Source organism: Enhydra lutris, unplaced genomic scaffold (genome assembly GCF_002288905.1).
Source record: "Enhydra lutris kenyoni isolate GAN:26980312 unplaced genomic scaffold, ASM228890v2 scaffoldscaffold24, whole genome shotgun sequence".
NCBI classification, from domain to species: domain Eukaryota; kingdom Metazoa; phylum Chordata; class Mammalia; order Carnivora; family Mustelidae; genus Enhydra; species Enhydra lutris.
In genome coordinates, this window is record NW_019154108.1 from 22560 (window position 1) to 39248 (window position 16689).

Here is a 16689-nt window from a genome sequence, read left to right on the forward strand (position 1 = left end):
TCCTTTATTTTGAACAATCACAGGTTTTGGGTTAGAAGAGGATGATCTGATTTTGGAGGGTTAGTGGTGACGGAAGGTAGTGTCAGTAACTGTGCAACGACCAGAACGCCAGCGGCAGTAACTAGAATGAATTAAAAGTCCTTTAAAGACTTCTCCTTCTAGAGGTGCCTGGGGGGCCCAGTCAGTTAAGCATCTGACTCTTGATTTCAGCTCAGGTCATGATCTCAGAGTGGTGAGATCGAGCTCTGTGCTGGGCTATGCGCTGAGTGTTGAGCCTGCTGAAGATTCTCTCTCTCCCTGTCCCTCTGCCCCTACCCCCCACAACTGGTGTGTGTGCACACCCTCTCTCTCCAGAAAAAAAAAATAATTTTTAAAAAGAATATGTAAAGGCTTTGCCTTATAGATACATTAAGACTGTGAAAGACCATGGCCCAGAACACACTATAAAAAACAATTTTCAGGCACCTGGCTGGCTCAGTCGGCAGAGCACGTGAACCTTGACCTCGGGATTGGAAGTTTGAGCCTCATAGTGGTAGAGATTACTTAAAAAAAAAAAAAATTCTCATGTTCCTTAAATAATTAAAATCAGAGCATGTTATTTCTTTCCTTTCAGCCTCCAGAGTCAACCCCGCTGCTCCCTGCTGACTTCTCAAGCCACAGCTCCTCTGCTCACCCCCCGGCCCAGCCACTTGTCCCCTTGTCATCTCCCACACCTCAGACCTTGCTTCCCTGGGGCCTTCCACCTGTCTTCCTAACGAGCCGGCTTCTTCTCAGCCTCCTCAGCCTTTGTGAGGAAAGACTTTGCCTGGCCGCCCCTTCCAGAACAGTCCCTTCCAGTCCCTCCTGGCTCTGGGACCTGCTTTATTATCTCTGTAGCCCTCACCACAGCCGATAATTGTGTCTGTCCACCCTCTTCACTAAAATGGAAACTCTATGAGAAGAGGACTAACTGCGTCCCTCCGGGCCTCTGTAACATACTATCGCAGACGGGGGGCGCACAACCGACCGACGTTTATGGCTTGCAGTTCTGGAGCCTGGAAGTCCAAGCTGGGGGTGCCAGGGTGGTTGGGTAAGGGCCCTCTGCTGGGTCAAACACTTCTGGTATTCTCACGTGCTGCAAGGGACAAGGGCGTCCGGGGGATCTTTTATAAAAGCACGAATCCCCACCTGATCGCCTCCCAAAGGCCCTGCCTTCTAACACCATCACTTTGGGTGTTAGGATTCCAAGATGCAAGTGGCGGGGGGTTGGGAGAGGGGCACAGAACAGTTCAGACCACAGCAAGGACTTTGTCTGTGTGTTCAGTCCGGAATCCTGCTGGTCACAGACAATGCCTGGTCTACAGCAGGTGCTCAGGAATTGATGGCCGGGTGAATGAATACAGGGGTTTTAAATCACGGGCAATATTTAAAATATTTTTGACTGGGTTTACTTCTGTAGTGTGTACAGCTTAGAGTAGGATTTAAGATCACATCTTAATGCTTATCAGAGGAATATACTCCATCCATCTTTGTGTCCATCTGTCCTCCCACTCCCTCGTGAAAAGCCCAAGAATTCTGGATCCTCTTCAGGTTGTGGAGCCAATCCTATGACTATTGCCATGTGCAAAAATAAATCATTTAACTGCTGGGAAACCAAAGCCTTCTGTGGACAGTCTGCATTCAGAGCTCTGATCTCAGCTGTCGAGGACCACAGGCTCTCTGCTGCAAACGCCAGGGGCTGGAGAGCAGGTGTGGCGGGAACGGCACCCTCCCCCCATAGTTTCTCAGGGCGCAGGGATGAGAGGCTGCCTTCTCGCACGATGTTGCTCTAAACTGCAATCACTCGGTAGGTCTGTGGGTCTGAGCTCTCACAGCAACAGATCTTAGTGACGACGGTCCTCTCAGTATGATTCACGTGACAAGTACCTGTTAAGCTCCGTGCGCCCAGCACTGTTCTAAACACCTCCTGGGACCATCTCATTGAATCTCGCGTCTGCTGGTATACAAGCCCTCAACCTCATATCCTCATTTCCAAAATCCAAAAAGTTCTGAAAACAACATGTGTTTGTAAGTCATCTGGCAGCAGACCTTAACCTGGGGGAGGCTCCTTACCGTTTTTGTCCGCTCGGCTCCCCGTGCGTGCGCCTGTGTTTCACAGTAAAATTCCCAATGTTGTGGAAGAGATCCGCAACTAGAGTGCCATCCTCATAAGCCTTCTTTCTAGAACTCCAGGCCTGAGAGGCCCCTAAAGGAGGCTCTGTCTGGGGGAGGGAGGGACTGTGTCATGGGGACTTAGCAGGAGGATCAGCCCTACTTAGTGGTTCTGGGAACGGGTGGTTAACGGTGGGTCTTGGAGGGGGAGAGGAATTCTTCCTGCTTGTCTCAGCCAGGATGGAGGAATTTGGATTTCATTGGGAGGGGTGGGGAGGAGCAGTCATGGCAGGGCTGAGGTCGCATGCTACAGGAGGTGGAAGGAGCCGCTGAGGACGAGGAGTGGGAGGGCTTCCGTGGACACGTCTCCACCCTTCAGGGGCTCTCGCAGGGTATTTGCTGTAAACCCTGCTCTGAGGTGTTGTAGGTCACCAAAGACAGACACTTCTGGGCCCCTTATTACCTTCCTCAGATTTGGAAAACTGTGACTTCCGAGACACACATGGCCCCAGGTCTGTTGGCTGAGGGTCTGTTTTTATCTACCCCATCTTACGGTGGATGAGACTGAGGGCCACCGGGCTTAAGGAGCCCACCCAAGGCCTGGCATTTAGTGCGTGGACCAACAGACAACCCATTTTCTGCAAGTCACTCCCAGGAACCAGAGTCTCTCTCAGAGTCTCTAACAGCTGATTAGAGGGGGTACATGGACAACATCACTTAGGGGCTGTGCCCAGAGCTGCTGTCCCTCAGGACATGACATCCTGCTCTGGGCTGGAGGCAGAGGCACGGCCTCTCACCCTGAGGTCCGGGATGACTGAGGAGAAAGCCCGTTCTGTCAGTTCCATGTTGCTTGCCTCCAAGGGCTGAGAAGGAAACCTGTGCTTATTTTCCTCTCCACTTTATTTTCTCCGTGTCAGACTTTCTTGACCACTGTGACATAAATGAGAAATATATATTTGGCTTCTGCCCCCAGTTCCTGGCACAGACCTTCTAAAACCCTTGTAAGTTCTCGAGTGATGGGAACACCTTTCGTTACAATATGTGATTTTAAGAGTCTCATGCTCTACCGACTGAGCTAGCCGGGTGCCTTGCAATATTTGATTTTAGACCCGACTCCTGCACCCACTGACCTCTGGAGAGGGGAGTCGGGCCGGAGACTGACTTAATCACCAAAGGCCAATGATGTAATCAATGAGGCCTATGTATGAAACCTCTGTAGAAGCCCTAAACTGGGTTTGGAGAGCTTCCAGGATGATAAAAGCATTCATAAGCCAGAAGCACCCCAAACCCCATGGGGACAGAAGGGTGTGTGCTTGACACCCTCCTGGATCTCGCCCTGTACACCTTTCACCTGGTTATTCATCTCTATCTTTTATTATATCTTTTTTAAAAGATTTTATTTATTTATTTTTTTGAGGGGGGGTGTGCATGAATAAGGGGAGGGCAGAGGGAGATGGAGCTGAACAGGGAGCCCAGTGTGGGGCTCGATCCCAGGATCCTGGGAACATGACCTGAGACGAAGGCGGACCCCTAACGACTGAGCCACCCAGGCGCCCCAAGGCTGATCATTCTCTGGTTGAGGGTATACAAGTGGCTGTGTCCCCTGCTAGACCTTCCAAACAAGCTCTCGAGGTCCCTTTGTAGGAGAACGTAGGGGAGTCGAGGTTCTGAGACTCCGAACGCATCCAGTGAGGCACTGCGTGTAGCCATCTGCCTTCCAAAAAACCAAACTTCTTTTTAGAGCAGTTTTAGGTTCACAGCAAAATTGAGGGGAACAGTGATTTCCCAGTTACCTGCCGCCCCACACTGGCACAGCCTCTCCCATCTCAACATCCCCACCAGCGTGCCACATTTGTTACAATCAATGAACCCACACTAACACGTCATAATCCCCCAAAGTCTATAGTTTACGTTAGGGTTCACTCTTGGTGTTGGACGTTCCATGGGTTTAGACTGATGTATAATGACATGTCTCCACCATTATGGAACTCTACCAAGTCCCTCCACTGCCTCAGAATCCTCCAGGCCCCACCTGCTCATCCATCCCTCGTCCCCAGCCTCCCGACCCCCGGCAACCGCTCATCGCTCTAATGTCTCTACCATTTTGCCTTTGCAATGTCGGATAGTTTGGGTGGTACAGTGTGTAGCTGTTTTTTAGATGGGCTCCTTTCACTTAGTAATTTGCATTTAAAGTTCCTCCACGCCTTTTCAAGGCTTGATAACTCCTTTACTTTTAGCACTGGACAAGATTGGACTATGTGGGTGGGCCACTGCTGATTTGTTCATTTACCCACTGAAGAACATTTTGGTTGTGTCCAGGTTTTGGCAATCATCAATCAAGCTGCTATAAACGTCTGTGAGCAGGTTTTTGTGTGGACAGACGTTTTCAGATCCTTTGGGTGAATACCAAGGAGTGTGATTGCTGGATTGATGGCAAGAGAATTCAAATTAAAAAAAAAAAAACTATGGAAATAACCCTCATTCCTCCCTTGCTTCCTTCACTTATCTGCAAGTAGGCGTCAGCACGCACACCTAACATACACATCCATATCAGCAGGCATGTTTTGAACTTTTATCTATTAGCTCAATTAAGAATAAGAGAAATAGTAGGGGCACCTGGGGGGCTCCATAGTTAAGCGTCTGCCTTCAGCTCAGGTCATGATCCTGGGGTCCTGGGATCGAGCCCCGCATCGGATTCCCTGCTCCGTGGGGAGCCTGCTTCCCCCTCTCCCTCTGTTCCTCCCCCTGTTGTGCTTTCTCTACCTCTCTCTCTTTCTCTCTCTCTCAAATAAATAAATAAAAATTCTTTAAAAAGCCAAAGAATTTAGAACACAAAATTTAGGATACTCTGACGTCTTGTGGGGAGGCCGGAGGCTGAGAAGAAATCCCACTGGCCGTGTGGGAGGTAGTGGTAATAATCTAGTTTAGATATTACACATATATATAATATCTCTATACATTTATATAACATACTTACTTTTGCACGAAAAAGAAATTTCTTTTCCCAGCCCAGGAAGCCAAAAAACATTAAACAAGCCAGAGCCTAAAAATAAAACCTCTTTCACCCAGTGATTAAAAAAAAACGCAGATGTTCTGTCCTTTTTGTGTGCCGAGGACAGTTTTTTGGGGGGTGTCCATTTATCTTTTTCTCTCCTTGGCCTGACAAACCATGTAAATGACTGTATTTTTCATTTTCCCATTTGCTTTGGCTGCTGAGAAGCCCCAAAGTGGACCTCTGCTTCCTGTTCATCTCTCTCGGCCCCTGGGACCTGCCCTTCCAGGCTGACAACCTAACTTCCGTTTCGGTCTTGTTTCAGAAGATACAACAGCATCCCGCCGATCAAATCCAGGCTAGAGACGTACTTTGGCCAGTCTGCAGTTACTGTGGCATTAATTTACCTTTTACCTTTTCATCTGAGAGGAAAGGCACAAATCTATGTGTGGACCCATTAAATGATCACGGGCTACACACACCCATGGAACCAGCCCAGATAAAGACCCAGAACATTCCAGGTCATCATGCTCACGTCTCCTCCTGGTTTTCCCCACCTCTCTGAGAAAAACCACCAACTGGCTTCCAACCTCCGAGATTCCAACTCGAAGCTTTGTAAGGATGGAGTTTCTAAAAGTTATAAATCAGAAAATCCACTTTTCTGCCATCCTCTAAGGAAATAGATCAGGAGGCCTAGGCCTGAAGCACGAGCTACTGTCCCTTAGAAAGGGTGTGACCTCCTCATTCTGTCACCCACTTGGCCCACTAGTACAAGACTCACAACCTTGCCTTTTCCATCTTTTGACCTTAATGTCAATGTTTTTGTACTTTTGACCACCCTGAGCCTCTCGTACAACAAGGTGGTATTAGATAAATAAATAAGCAAATCAAAAAGGAAATCAAATAAATAAGCAAATCAAAAAGGAAAAAATGTCCTCCCCTCAACTGAGCCTTCTCTTTGGCACAGAGGTCTGCTGGTGTTATCCAGCCACCCGGTATTACAAAATAAAGAAAATTCCTTTACTCAAGTTGGGGGTGGGGCAAACCTAGTCCCATTTACATTTCCTGGTTTATATACCAAGGAATTACTTGTGAGAACCCATTGCAATTTCTCAAGCCCTTCGAATTCTCTAACATCTGTAATCTTTGACTCCAGCCTCCCTCCTTGTGATAAACCCCACTGGAACCCCACACTGATACAGAACAAAACAAAATAGGAGTCAGGGTAAGCGTAACGAGTAACAAGGATGAGTGGAAGACATAATCTTGTCTGGTCCCCAAGTGTCCCCAATCTCGACTGGTCCCCAAGTGTCCCCGAGACTGCCTGAGGTAGGACGGGGGCTGGGGGCTGTGGCAGCAGGAACTTGAACTTTTGTATCTTCTGTGCTGCTTGCGTGTGTCACAGTCATGTGACACATGTAGAGTTTTTAAAACGGCAAGATTGGAAACAAGCAAAGGGATTTTGACACATCACCTTTACAGTGTGTATCTCGTGAACTGCTTTTGCTCTGAGATGAGAAGGAAACATGAGTGTCTGTTCTTGAGCTCAGAAAGGCAGATTTTTCCTAAAAGAGGTGACATGGTTTTGATGTTGCCCACTAGAACTCGCTTCAACCAATGACTGACCTTGTCACCTAATCTGTGTCCACAAATGACCATGGCAGAGACTGGGAGATGTCCCCCAATACCAACTTCCAGCTTCTTCCTCTTGTCATCAACCCCCAAATTTAGCTGGGCACATGACCACCTAAAATAAAGAGTACACTTCCCAGACCTTCAAATCCTCACAGCCAGATATGGCCATGAGACTAAGTTCTGGGCAATGAAACGGAAGCAGATATGCTGAGTACGAACTTGGAAAGTCTCCTTAAAGGGAAGGGGTCCATCAGTCTTCACCCTCTTCTTTCCTGCTCTCTGTAATGTGGAACTATGACCGGAGTTCCAGCAGCTACCTCCAGCCATATGCTGGGCATCACTACAGTGGAAGGAGCCTGGGTCCCCACATAGCAGAGCACTGCATGTGACCAACTCAGCACTGCCAGTCTCTGAAACTCATTTCTGGGAAGCAGAACTAATCTTTCTTTAAGCCACTCTGATAGACAGATAGATATTTTTTAATCACAGTATATGCATATGTGTATATATGTACATATATATGCATATATATACACACACACACTTTTTTTTTAGATTTTATTTATTTATGACAGAGAGTGATAGCGCGAGAGGGAATACAAGCCAGGGGAGCTGGAGAGGGAGAAGCAGGCTTCCCACTGAGCAGGGAGCCCGATGCAGGGCTTGATCCTAGGACCCTGGGATCATGATCGGAGCTAAAGGCAGATGCTTAATGACTGAGCCACCCAGGCGCCCCCACTGTGATTTTTCTGTTGTGCAGACAAACCCAACCGTAAGTGACCTACTGACTTGAGTTGACCTATTCTAAAATCAGTTTTTTTTAAAGATTTTATTTATTTATTTGACGGACAGAGATCTCAAGTAGGCAGAGAGACAGGCAGAGAGAGAGAGAGGAGGAAGCCAGCTCCCCACTGAGCAGAGAGCCCGATGCGGGGCTTGATCCCCTGAGATCATGACCTGAGCTGGAGGCAGAGGCTTTAACCCACTGAGCCACCCAGGTGCCCCTAAAATCAGTTTTGACAAACATCTTGCAACATAAAGTTGCTTTATATCGGCAATTCTATGCATCAGGTTAGAACATCTACTTCCTGGGGGCGGGGCACCATTCTACACTAATTTGTCCCACAGGATTTACCAGGAAACTATAGTTTAAAATTAACATCAGTCAAGGAGTTTTATTGTGAGATTTTTGTCCAAGTGAATGACCACGAGCATCTGCCTTGAATTCTTTTTCCCCAACTACATATGTCAGAGCCGTGTCCCAACTGTTTCCTGAGTTTAAAACGCACATTCACTGATCCACTCTAGAACAGTGAGACCAAAATCTGTGGGGGGTGGGTCCCCGGGCTCTGCATTTTGAACAAGTATCTTAGTAGGTCCTGCACACATGAAAGTTTGAGAGTTTTTTGGTGCCTCTTTCTTTCTTTCTTTCAAAAGCTGGAGTCGACCTCAAACTGTTTTCTGAAAGAGATTTTGGTGCCAGCTTCTCGGCACTTTTATTTCCTCTGCTGAGATGGAGTGAGGCACCAGCCAGCCGTGAGTCTGGAGACAACCCTAAACTCTCTTCTCCCCTATAGTCATTAAAAGAGCGACAATCTTCTTTTCATCCGTAATGCAGGTTCTTTCGAGAGATCACAAACTCCTATTCTGCCTTGTTCGGTTTTATCAAAATCCCAGTCAGGAGAAATAAAATGGGCGGTGGTAAATTGCCCAGGAAAATGCAGTCCACTCATTCCTGTAATAATTCTGAAGTTTATCCTTGAAATGTAGCAGAGTAGCAGAGAATTGTGCTTGGATGATATTGTGCCCCCCACCCCAACCCCATTTGGTTTTGTTTTTACTGAACTATACCCTGGAGTGACACAATCAGCCTGACTTGGAACATTGTTATAAGAAACACTGGAGGACATTTGTTAGTGTGAATTTGGCAGGGCCTTTGGTGAGAGTGTCTCCCAGTGCAGCAGAATTTGTCCAGTCTGGATATCAGAAAGCACAGTCCTTCCAAAGAACAATTGTTTGTTTTCACCTAATGAGTACGATCAACGCAAATCCTAACTGCGCGTTCCTCTATGCCTTGGTTTCTGAGAGACTCCGCAAGGACACGTATCGTGACCCACCTGGAGCAAACACAAGGCCTGCGTTACTCTGTGCCGCTCTCACCCCGACCTTTACAGTATTACATGTGCTTTCCTACCTCCTATCGCCCAACTTGCACAGTGTGTCATTTGCACGGCATGTGTTTTAAAAACTAACTGCTACTCACCCACGCAAAGAGCAGAGAGGGATGGGGAGATGGAGGTAAATCCAGATCTTCTCGTTCCGAGTCTGATTTTCTCTGTTATACCCCTTGTTGCATACCCTCTCCACCAAAACACACCCTCCAAAGTAAGAGGCAAACTTTTCGAATAACATATAAGAGAGAAATAAAAATGTTATGTTTTATAGGGAAATATAGCTGTTCCTAGGAGTAGTTAGGGAGAGTAGAGAAGAGGAAAAAAGCAAATGAATGGAAAACAAGAAAAGGAGAAAAGAAATGAAAAAGCAAGTATAAAGGAAGAAAGGGAACATATAAAGAAGCAAGGATCATTCTCAGATTGGAGCGATCGAAGTTTTGATTTTCCAGGCTAACGCAGGACCTCAAGTCACTCAGCGAGGGGGTGTGCCGAGATCACTCCCATTTGTGCGCTCCTGCTGGTCCTGGCACTTAGTCGTGTGCCTCTGGGTCAGGTTCTGCCAGTTAGCAGTTGGCCGTCATCTCTCCCCAACTTGTTTCAAAGACACAGAAGGGAAGGGGAAAAAAGTTAAAACTAAAGGGCTTCACAGTTCAAACATAGGTTGTTTTTCTGACGCACGAGGGCGCTGATCCTACAGTTTATGTTCTTGTGGGAAACTAGGTCTGTGGGACTTGGGGCTGGGAGCCTCCAGGGAAAAGGAGTTTTGGCTGTGTGTACTAGGGTCACCAGGTTTTCTGGAATGGGTGGGACATGTTCTAATGTCCGGGGCTGGCCTTCCGCCACAGGGCTGCTGGCTGGAAGCTCCTTAAGATCAGAAACCAACTAACTGCATGTCCTGTGTCTCTGTAGCGACAGAATTCGTGTATCAAGACACCAGGACCAGATTCTGACAGAATCAAGGGTTAGGGAGCAAGTTGCTTAAACCCCTCTCAGCCCAAAAAGGGAAGTATCATCTCCCACAACTGCAAGTGTGTGGGGGGGGGGCGGGGTTATTAAATGGGGTGGAGGGTCTCTCTAAAGCAGGCAAGACAGCCCGTGACACACTCGCGGGACTCGGTGAGCAGGAGTAACACCAGCTGGCATGTAGAGGGGCTGGCGGACGACGTTGCTCAGTACACGTCAGACTGAGTGAACGAATGAAGGAAGGAAGTGGGTAGAATCGAAAACCATTTACTGGACTGAGGAAAACTGACACTGTCAAGCTGCCCTCGTGTGCAGTCAGCCCGTTGGGTTCCCCTTGGAGCGAAGCAATGGTCTTGCGAGGGGTAAGCGCTCCGTAGCTCGGCCGGCCACTGGGGGTCCTCCTCCGATGGGCAAGAAAACAGGGGTCAGAGGGGGAAAGTGATGCGCCCCAGGTTTTAGAGCTGATTAGTGAATCCTGATAAGACCCCGGGTCTCCTGAGTCCTAGCACAAAGCCCAGCCCTCAGGGAGCCCCCAGATGGGCTGGGGACTGAAGGGTGGGCAGAGTGGAGACTGGGGAGATGGGAATGGACTGACCCTAGAAACCAAATAGGCTCTTGACATAGTTTGACAGTGCTCGTGAGAGGCACCCTTACCCAGCACTGACCCCACCCAGGAGTAGAAAGAGCCAGAACCGCAGAAGAACCTCATGCTTGCCCTGGGGCCACCCACGGTTGGCCTCGAATCTGAAGGATCTGCAGAGAGAGCTCTCACTTCCCCAAATGTGCTCCTTCCTGTGTCACAAGGAGCCCTTGGGTCACCTCCTTCCTTTGTGCAATGAGATCCAGTTTCTGCCTCTGCTCCTTTTCTTTCCTGTTATCACTTTCTGTAGCTTTTCCAGAACCCAGTTCTCGGGATGCAGCCCTGCTCCAGTTGGCTCTCTCTAGGGGAAGCTGCCCCCGGCTTCCTGACCTCACCAGAATAACAGAATGACTCATGAGCCCTGGGGTCCCTCCCTTGCTGGGGTAAAGCAGGCTCCCCTGGGCAGTCCCACCCCTCTACTTTTGATCTACAGCAGGAAGCAATAAAAGGCACCTTCCACGTGCCTGCTGTGACCATATTTTCCAAATTCAAGAGCAGGACACATTACCCCACCAGGCATGTGCCTTCTGAACGAAAGACATAAAATTGGGACCGTGCCAGAAAATCCAGGATGGATGGTTGCCATGCGCAAGCCTCAGTGGAAATTCTCTCCTCTCAGGGATGCCTGCCGGAAGCTGCCATCTCCTTCGGCCATGGATTCAAGACTGAGCGTGATTCAGATACCAGACACAGTGGCGCGTTGGTGAACTCATGCTCAGGGCCTGCCAGGAATCTGGGCGTGAACAGTGGCGTCCGGAAAACCCCTTTCCTTGATCTCACTTGATTGCTGTGTCTGCAGAAGGACCCTAGCCCCACGAAGACTTCGCAAGGCCTCTTGGAATGCAATGATGATTCTTCTAAAAATATCAATCCAACAACTCAAGTATGTCCAGTAAATACTATAATGATCTGTTTCACATGTCAGGTACTATGCTGCGCACTGTCAGAGATGAAAAGCTGAAAAAGAGTTTATTCTAACTCTTTTGGGTCCTTGTGGCAGACAGGAGATCATGCTAGTCGTGCCCAGAGAAGGACCCAATGACTGACCAGCCGACTTCTACCTTTTCACCCTCAACTATCATAAAAATAATTATGGCATTATAGAAAGAGAGCCAGACTTGGTGTCATAGGTCTTGGTTCAAATCTTGACTCCTCTACTAATGGCTGAGTCGTCCTGAGCAAGGGAGTCCAACCTCTGCCTCCTCATCCATCTACAAGGAAGTTCTGATACCCTCTGGCAGTGAGGTTGGATGAGGGCCAAATGCTGGCAGGTTCTTTATGTTCCTGTGACAGAAAAGATGCTGAGAAAAGGTTTCCTTCCTTCCTTCTTCCTGTCCTTCCTTCAGGAGCTTAGAAACCAATGGAGAAGACAGATTCTTCTTTTTTAAATTCCATTTTATTTATTTATTTGACAGAGATCACAAGAGGCAGAGAGGCAGGCAGAGAGAGGGGGAAGCAGGCTCCCCGCTGAGCAGAGACCCCGAAGCGGGGCTCGATCCTAGGACCCTGGGATCATGACCTGAGCCAAAGGCAGAGGCTTAACCCACTGAGCCACCCAGGCACCCCAAGAAGACAGATTCTTCTAATACTAACACACATTGTAGACTGTCATACAAGCTCAGTGAAGATGGCAAAGACATGCCAAACCTGCCTTCTGTGCTTTGTTGCCCCTGGGCTGGGGGGAACCGCCCAGACTGGCCAAGCTGGGGACCGCTCACTGTCTTCCTCCCCACCAGTCCAGTTCCAGGGCTCTCCATCCAGATCCGCTCTGTGAGAAGTAACTTCCAGGGCTTTCATGGGCCACACATGATTAGAGCTCAGAAAGAGCCAGGAGGGCTGGTGGCCAAGGACCGCCCCTCAGGAGAAAGACAGGGGCCCAGGAGCCCGGGGAGAGGTGCACGGCCACAGCAGTCTCACTTGAGGTGACTGGGACATACCAAAGTAGCTCCCTGTGAGGGGAGACTCGATTCCAGGAAATTTCAGATATGTGGTTTAGGTGTTTTTGCCCTAAATCAAGTGGAACAGCCAACACCAGGTGCTTACAACTTAAAAGCAGCCACAACAAAAAGCCACCTCAGCATGTCCCAGGGCAGTAAGTAGTGTTCTTACTGAGGTGTGAGGTGACCGTGCCCTCACTCTAGGTGCTCAAAGACATTAGTGCGGTTCGAGCCTCCCAACATCCCAGGGAGGTGGGCAGACTGATTATTGTGACTGCTTGTGCAGAGGGGGAGACTGGGGGTCAGAGGAGTTGGACATCTTGCCAAGACCACACCTGAGAGGCAGAGCTGTGGCTCTAAGCCCAATAATCTGACCCTGAATCTCGACTTCTTTTTTTTTTAAGATTTTTTTTTTTTTTTTTTGACAGACAGAGATCACAAGCAGGCAGAGCGGCAGGCAGAGAGAGGGGGAAGCAGGCTCCCCGCGGAGCAGAGAGCCCGATGTGGGGCGCGATCCCAGGACCAGATCATGACCTGAGCCGAAGGCAGAAGCTGTAACCCACAGAGCCACCCAGGCGCCCTGAATCTCGACTTCTGAAAGAAAACATAAATAGCCTCTCAATCCGTGCAAGAGCTTCGCAGAGTTACTGTGGCGGCCGCCTGCCCACCCCATGCCCGTCCTCCTCGTCCACAGGAAGAGAAATTCTTATTGGGCACCTGCAACTCAACTAAAGACTGCGCCTCCCAGTTTCCCTGGCAGCTACGGGTGTCCACGTAGTTACGCTTGGGCCAACTTGAAAGATAAGTAGAAGTGATATGTGTGCTCTACCGGGCCGGTCCCTTAAAACAAAAGCCTGTGCTCTCCTCCTTCCTGATGGCAAGGATACAGAATGTGAGGGCCGGAGCTGAGGAAGCCGTTTTGGAGTGTAGCACCTCTGAACTACTCACCTGAAATCTGGAGTGAGAGAGAAATAACTTAGTATAAGTTACTGTATTTTTATCTTTTTGATACAGTAGCCTCACTTTTACTCCACTCACCTCTCCCACCTCTACTGTCTTCTGTCTCACTAGCCCACCTTGGAAAAGCACACCAGGCATCCGTCAGCCCACACCAAAGGGTCTGGACTTTGATAAGCAGAGAGAGGGCCCAGAGGAATGCTGACACAATCCAGGGTCTTTTTATAAGCAGGGTGGATCCGTGAAACCTGGAGAGAAGGGAGCCTTGTGGCATTTGGGAAACACAACAATGAGGGCCATTATTAGCTGAGGTGGTGAAATCGCGATCAGAGCCTCTGGGCTCTTGGCATGACCTTTGGGGTCAGGGGTGTCTGGGCAAGAATGGCCGGCTAGTTTGAGTTCAAGGTGCCCCAATTCCAATGTCTCCAGTCTCCATCAAGAAACCTGGGAAAATCTCTCTGTTGGACGCTCAGGGACTGACCCCGACCTGAGCTGCTACCAAGTATCTGGAGAAGCTTTCTGAACAAATCAGGAACAATTAGACATTTGTGCACGCAGGTAGATCGCAGTCTGTGTCCAAATCTCACAGCCAGTCTTCTTGGATATCAGCTTACAGTCCCTGGGGAGAGGAGTTGCTCCCCTGGGGAGGTCATGCCTCAACCCAACTAATTTAAAGCCAAGTTCTTGGCACTCACCTGTCCCCACACAGCTTTTCTTGAGCAGAGCAGACAGTCCCACTGAGCTGCAGTCCCACCTGCCCATTTCTTATCAGGGGCTTGTCCGTCTTCTCCTAATCTAGAATTGTCAAGGGCAGGTTTGCAAGTGCACTGGGACGTCTTCCTCCCTGTCTGGACAGTGACTGGGTCTCTGGGCCCTAGGGTCTGAATCAGACCAGCCCAGCCCCGGCCCAGCTCTCCCTATCCATGGGAATTTCCCAAAGCGAGTATGCTTTCTGTAGCATGGGGAGGTAAAAAAGAGTTATTTTATCATCATGTGTTTATTTTAATTAGTACAGAAAAAAACTAGCACACTAAACTGAGGATTTCATGGATACGATTACGTAGGACAAGACTAATTTAAAACTGAGCAAATTTAACATAGGTCTAAAAACATACTGAGTAAATGATGGCACAGGTGGGCCACACGGCTAAAATAAAGATGGTGCTGGAAAACACTCTTCACTGGGCTCATTTGCCAGCTGAAAAGGAAAACTAGGGTTGCTCAATGGACCCAAATACTCTTTTTTTGTAGTGGGGGTGGTTTTTTAAAATTTTGTTTTGTTTAAAGATTTTATTTATTTATTTGAGAGAGAGAGAGCATGAGTGGTGGGGGGAAGGAGGCAGAGGGAGAGGGAGAAGCAGACTCCCCATTGAACAAGGAGCCCTCTGGGGGCCACAGTGGGGGGCTCCGTGTGAGACTCGATCCCAGGACCCTCAGATCATGACCTGAGACAAAGGCAGACACTTAACCAACTGAGCCACACAGGTGCCCCCCAAAGACTCTTTTTAACTAACAAATGCACTCTCTTTCCAGGAGGATTATCTACCTAGGAGATCGATTTAAGGTAGAAGAGGTTTAAGCAAATCAGACTTGCATTTTAAGGAATTCTGAAATCGATTTACAAGAGAAAATCCAGGACCCCCAGTTCAACTGGAACGTTAGATGAATTATTGCACAGGACACATTAAGACTAAAAATTATTCATCGATGATCTGAAATTGAAATGTATCTGGGCATCTATCTTGTGTTTTTGTCCAATAAATCTGGCAACCGTCCTCTGAAAGTTTTACTTCTTTTTTTTTTTAAAGATTTTATTTATTTATTTGACAGACAGAGATCACAAGTAGGCAGAGAGGCAGGCAGGGAGAGAGAGGAGGAAGCAGTCTCTTGGCAGAGCAGAGAGCCCGATGTGGGGCTCAATCCCAGGACCCTGGGATCATGACCTGAGCTGAAAGCAGAGGCTTTAACCCACTGAGCCACCCAGGCGCCCTTGAAAGTTTTACTTCTTCTCAGCAACTCCAGCTTACCCCCGAATACCAGTCCTAGCTGATCAATACGATATCTGTGATGTCTTTCAAACCCTCCCCTCTGTTCCAGGTTCGGTCTGAATCATGTCTCCGCTGACGTGGCCAGGATCCCCTGACTTGTTTCCCTGTCTGCAAACATATTGCCTCAGATTCCACCTGCTGCTAGAATCATCATCCCAAAATGCAATTCTGACCCCTCAAGACAGCCTCTCCCGGGTTGCCCCTTCTCCTACCAACGTCCAAGATCCTTAGCATGTCCGAAGCCAACCCCCCTCCACCCTCCCAGCCCCCCCTCCACCCTCCCAGCCCCCCTCCGCCCTCCCAGACATCCAGGACTTACTTGGCTTTTCCCTCCCTATAGTGCAGGCTTTCATGTATCCTCTGGTTTGCTTCCTCGGACCTCACAGTCTGGAAAAATCTGCTTCAGGTCTCTGTCATTAATCCAAGTGTCACCTCAGCTCCCTCTGCACCTGGCTGAGGGCATCTGGGGGGCACTGGCTTCATGGCTAACTATCTCAGCGATGCAGTGGAACACCTGAGAGGAGGTGCCAGGGCATGGTCCTGACCACCACAGGAGGGGTCTGGGGACCCTCAGGGCGCTAGGAGGTTAGGAAGAGAGAAAAGGGACAAGTAGAAGAGGAAAAGAAGAAACTTGGTGATGCTTCTGCCCGCTCCTCTTCTCTTACCGTCACCACATAGTGAGCAGCAGGACCTGCACGAGCCCCGTGCGCACACGATCTCAGTTAACCCGCGGGACAGCCCACAGGCTCCCCACGCCCAGTTCCCAGCTGTGGAACTGAAGACAAGAGATGGGGGAGCATGACCAGCCCCGGGATACCTAACTAGTCAGAGAAACAGCCAGGCCTGGACCCCAAGTCTTCTCACTGGATGCCCGGCCCTGTTTACAGAAGCCTGCACCCAGCATCCCCTGCCCCCCGCCCGCCCCTCAACCCCTCCCTGTCCCAGAAGGAGGTCCTGGACAACGAATCATTTCTTCTTTGCTGGCCGCTCGCTCCTTATTTTGTACATGACATCTTCATTTGGCTTGGTGTATTGAATTGGTGATGATTAGGGATTTGTCATGAATGTTTTCAGCAAAAAATTAAAATAGAAGAAAGAATGGGTTCTTTAATTGCTACTGGGGCAAACAGCTGGGTAAACAGGGCTGATGTCTTTTGCAAAAGGGAAAAATTGCAGGATGGAAGTCGGGTGTACAACTGCAACCCTTTCCCTG